Raw genomic sequence first — 5,821 nt, 5'->3', positions numbered from 1 at the left:
GAGCTGGCTTTGTAATAAGTCTTCTGTACAGTGTAATATTCAGCACTTTCTCTTTTCTCATTCAAACTTTAGCAAAGATATCAGAGAAAATGGAAGAAAAGATGATGCCTATGACTCTGTTATTATTTTGATCTACATCTCATATGAAGGGAAGTTGTTTAAATGCTGTGGAACTATCCTTCTAGGATATCATATATTCAATAAATATATAAAGCAGAGTCACTTTTTCACGGTCACCGATGATTGAACTTCCAGAGCTGGTCTAGGTTTCCAGTTTAAATCCTGTCTTTTTTTTTTTTAAGATTTTTTTTTATTAGCTTCATGTATACACTACATTGGTTAGACATTTATATAGTTTATGAAATGATCCCCTTGATTACTCTATCTTCCCTCTGGCTCTACATATAGCCATTACATTACTGATGGTTACATTCCTTATGCCATGCTCCCCATCCCCGTGACCATCTATCAACTACTAATTTGTCTGTCTTCTTATTTTAAGTGTGGAATCATTGGGAATTTTTTGTGGAAAGGACACCGGATGATGGGACATAGGCCATAGTCCAAAGAGAAGTCAAGACAGCTGAGGGCAACCACATGGAGATGAGCACAGGTGTGAATCATTAGCAGCCAACACCTGCAGCAGCAGGGGGATGAGGGCATTACCTTGGTCAAGGTACTCCAGGTGGGGCACCAGTCACATCTGCTGCCTAGCGCTTAGGTGGGACTACATTCCTAATATTTCTAACAATACTTTCATCTAGATAAAAGGATCTACTCATGAACATCATAGCCTTTTCAGAAATGTTAACAAAGCCTGTGACATCTATTTGCTCTGATATCTGATCTTAGTAGCACTGCTCTGAATTTAGTCTCAGTCCTAAGGCTGTGCCACATCTTTGAAATGGTTAGAAGCCATTTCATTTTCCAGCCCTGAAAGTCCCAGAATCTCTAGGCTCTCTATATCTATCTGAATCTATTTACAAAACTTTTTTCCTGAGTTCGTCCCTTTCTTGTACTACTTGATCAAATATTGCTGGTAACAACCAGCTCATATTTTCAAATTCTGCTTTAAAGCCGGCCAACCCAATGCTCAAGTTAAGAACACTCTGTTTTCCAGATTGCCATGGGCAATCATTTTACAAAAGGTTTATCAGTGTACAACATGAGTTGCCATTCTCCTAGCATCTTATAATAGTTGTCTCAATGCCATCTGTCTACCAAGAGATGGTGCAGTGATTTTTAGATGTATGATTCTTTGGGAAGGTAGTAAAGAATTAGGACCAATAATGTAATCAACACGGCATCTGACTCAAGTTGGACCAATGAGAATACTTGCCATGGAGATGCAGAATAAAAGTTGCCCTTGTGGATCCGATCCAGATCCTTTCTGCCATGTGACTATCAGCAGAGAGAGCCAGTCCGAAGATATGGACAAGTAAAGCAGAGGAACAGAACAAAGCAGACACATGAGGGGCACAGAAGGGCTCCCTGGATTTCTGTCACTTTGCATGTTGCTCATTCCAGCTCCTTCCAGAGGCTCTGCTATGTTCATTTGCTTCTATGAGTCTCCCCTGCCCACCTTTATGAAAAAGTCTCATTTTTGTTTTACACTAGCTTACGTTACTTGAAACCAAATATTCTCGACTAATTAAGAAAAACATGATGTTCCTGAGACCAAAGTCACGCATCAATCTTCATGTGGTCCAGCACCCCAATCCCAGCCCTAGCCAGTCTATCTGCATTTGCCTACCTAGCAAAGGAGCCTGGTGGGCAAGGAACTGTGCTCATACACCCATTCCACATGGGATGATGACGACGATGACAATGATGATGATGGTAATTATATGGTCCCACCAGACAGATATGTTCTTTAGCAGTAAGGAGATGGATGTACTGTGGAAATTTGGAAAGGGCTCTTAAAAGACCATCTCCTCCAGGAATCTTCCCTATTGCAAAAATGAAGCGACTTTTCTCCTCCTGCCCATCACTCAGAATTCCTGATAGAATTACTTGTATTGATATCTATAATAAATTCAAGTAGGAGGGGTGGCATTTGTTCTTATAGCATTTTGTTTTGTTTAAAGTGGAGTTCTGGAGTAGAAATTTTGGAATCAGAAAGAAGTTGGATTTCAATCTGAGATATACAACTGACTTGTGTATCTTATAATCTTAGGCAGTTGACTTAGTCTCACTAAAACTTTCCAGGCCTCGGATTTCTCTTCTGTCTAGTGGAGATGATAGTGTTTACCTTACAGAGTGATTGTGAAAATTATAATAAAATAATTTGGGCTTACTGTATAAGTAAGCCCCCTTTCTGTCTCTCCTATTGCTTTCTCTTTTACTTGCCTTGTGTCAGAGCATTGCACACAGAAACCCCATGGGAGAAACTCCTTTTCATAGGGGAAAATGAAGGGCAGCACCTTGTGACTTTCCAGTTTCCAATGACACTGTCCAAATCCACCATTGGACTAGAAAAATTTCATTCCTCTAAAAGGCTTTGAGATTTGCATACCATGTCTCCCTAGAATGTTAGAACCAGAATTAGAACCTTAGAATTAGTCCATTTAATGTAATCCTTTCATTTTATAAATGAAAAAACAGTGACACAAAAGCAGAGATGACTGGTTCAAGGTCATTTGGTTAGGTAGCAGCAGAGCACAGATTAAATTCTATTCTGGTCCATCTTCCACTGTGTTATCTTACCTAATAACGGAATTGAAGACATTACAATTTTATCTTGGTTAGTTTCCTGCTAAAGTTTTAGTTAAAAAAAAAACAAAATAGAGAAAGAATCTGATTCTCTTCCCACTTCAACTTGGCTCTAGATCACGCACCTAAGTTTTTAAATAAGAGAATAATGGACTAGGCATTATTATGGATGTGAGTCAGAAAGCAATAAGAGCAAAATGATTCCATAAGGCTCAAATATCTTAAAAGCAATAATCTTTGTGGAGCCCACTAAGGAAACACAGAGGCCCTTCTAGACCACCCACATGGTCCTACATCTAGGAACACTTAGGAGGCCAACAACAGGACTCAGAAGGGAAGCTAATTAAAGCACACAATAGGAAATGAAGCTGGGCTATCTGCATCATCAATAACCAGTGTCTGTTCAAACAGTAGTGTAGAGAGAGGAAAAAGTAAAGAAATCTCACTTTTTAGTTGATTCCAAGAGAGGCATGCTATGGTTTCTTTGGTGTTCTACCAGAGCATGTTGCAACAAACAGCCAGGCCTGAAAACCTAGGGCCAATCAGCTGGGAGGTCAACATTAGGACCAAATGATTTCACAAGAGATTGGTAAGATGGACCCAGTGCGGATGCGAGGGCAATCTGGCTGTGACATCTGTGGCCCCACTGATCACTAGGGTCGATTTGGCTGATCTGGCTGACTAGGCGGGTGTCCCCTGCCTTCCTCACGGCTCCACGTGCATCCCTCCTGAAGCTGCATGCTCAAAGAGGATGACATTCCTCCAACAAAGGATGCGACTATTCTTCGGTCAAGGGTATATCAATAGCTGTGCTTCCCAGCTAAAACCTCCAGATGGACTCTCGGGATAGACCCAGTGATTTCTACCTGTGTGACTCAGAGGCAGAGCAAGACCGTTTTCATATGTAAGACTGGCACAGCAACCATATCTGTACCGTGCACTGAGGGGGCCAAGACAGTGGCAGAAGATGGACCCTTATGAAACAATGGGGAACCGAGCTCCTGCTTCTGTGGCACCAACACCAGCCAAGGCTGTGTGGGAAGCTCTTCACCAACTCAACCTCAATGTGAGATGATGATGGTGGTTATCACGGTTCTGCTTATACATTTTTCAGGCCCCTTGTTTTTCTCTCAGTGAACACTGTTCACTCTCATTTCTCCAACCCTTCATGGTCATGTTCCCCAACAGGCCTCAGGAGCAGCCTCCTCTCTTCTTAAATGGCTGGTTCGTCCACGTGCTTCAGTGACTCCTGCAGCCACTGGGCTTTCTACTCGCCAGTTTCCTTTACTCTTGTCTTCGAATGATCCGGCTTCTGGATAACTGATGATTTGTGCTTATCCGTGTCATACCAGTGAATCTCTTCACTCTTTTAATACACATTTAACTTGAATTTAAATATCCCAGCGAGCTACCCACAATATAAGAAAACTAAAAAGGTTTTCTAAGAGTCTCTTAATTTTCCCAAGACATATGCTGTGGTTGTTATCCTTAAGTATTATTGTGTTATTTAACAGTGCACTAGCTGCTGTGAAAAAACAAAGATGTGTTCTCTTCTCGGTGAGTTAACAAGTTAAATCAGAAAAAAAAAAAAGAAAAAGTCAGGAAAAGCACAACAGGAAAGGAAACAAAATACTAAGGAGACTGGCAATTGCTCAGTAAGAATGGTGGATGGAGGGGTGTGTGTTTCTAAGCCTGTGTTTAGTAAACCTGGGAATCCGCCAGGAGGTACTTGTGAGGCCCTTGGCGCATGGCTTTGATGACTTAAACTAGCAACAAACTGATTTCCAAATGGGAGCTGTTTCCTGTCTCGGTTTGAAAAGTCAGTATTAATTGTGCTAATCACTTTGAACAGCCACCTGCAGGTCTTGCATCCCAGTGGGTGGCTCTCCAGCCATCCCCAGATGGGTCTCACACCTTGCCTGTCTGCCAGCCTGGGCTGTGACCTGCACAGTCATTTTCCCTACAGAAAGGAAGAAGTTTCCAGCGTGCACAAGGTATACGGCGGGGAGCAAAGCAGACAAGGTCTCTGTCCTCACGGAGTGTACAGTCCAGTGGAGTGGACACACTTAGCTGTGTACCTGTGGGCTTATCTGTTTGATGATACCTGCTCTGGAGACAAATTCCTGTAAGAACTCACAGGGCCCTGACCTGTTTGGGAGAAGTGGAGATGGGGTGATTTTCTCTGAAGATGGAGTGATTAAGCAATGGTATGAGAGGTGAGCGGGGATTAATTAGGGAAAGGGGAGGGGATTAAGAGGTTGGCAGCATCTGAAGGCCTGTTGGCACAGAGCGGGTGACACATTTGAGGAAATGGACAGCTGGAATGCAGAGGTGACTGGCCAGACACAGTGCCAGAGAGCCAGCAAGGCCCAGGTCGGGCAAGACCCTGTGGCTCAAGTGGCCAGTTATGGATGTTATTCCCAGAACAATGGCGAGTCACTGGGGTGTGTTAAACAGTTGGATCTGTGGCTCAGGAACTATTAAAAGCAGAGCAAGGCTTAAATATTTAAATCATGTTTGCCTTTGGCTGATCTAAAGAAATCTGTTTCTAATATCTCTCCAGTCTGTGTATGTGTTTTTACAGATCAAGCGTGTCATGGGGGCCTCCATCCTCTGGAATCTCTGCTCTTGACTGCCCCCACAGGAGGAAGCGTGGGCGTGAATCTGGTTCTGTTTTGGCTGGGGAGACAGTGGAGCCCTCTGTGTGCGACCCGTCTGCCCTCTTGTGTTTCCTTCGGAAAACTACGACTTTGTAAATCAGAGTTCGACAATGGAGGACCCGGGAGGAGAAAGAAATTTCTGGTTGCTTCTGGACCATATGGAGGGGCATTTTCCCCCCAACTCATTCTTTCTTCGAGCCTGTCCTGCACAACCTGCGTCCTCTTCCTCCTCCTGCCAGCCAATAACTACTCCTCACTACCCGGTCTATCTCCTATTTTCTTTTCTTTATAAAGTCATTGATTTCTTGATAGAATGAAACTGAATAAAAGGGGAATATATGAAGAAATTATACACAATAATATGTCATGAAGAACTTCCGTTACATGGCAGAATGAATTCCCAAGGGGAATAAGAAGAGGCCAGTCACCTGAGTTATTTAAAACTCACC

This window comes from Pteropus vampyrus, unplaced genomic scaffold, assembly GCF_000151845.1.
Source record: "Pteropus vampyrus isolate Shadow unplaced genomic scaffold, Pvam_2.0 Scaffold89, whole genome shotgun sequence".
NCBI lineage: Eukaryota > Metazoa > Chordata > Mammalia > Chiroptera > Pteropodidae > Pteropus > Pteropus vampyrus.
Note: the sequence above shows the minus strand (reverse complement) of the source record.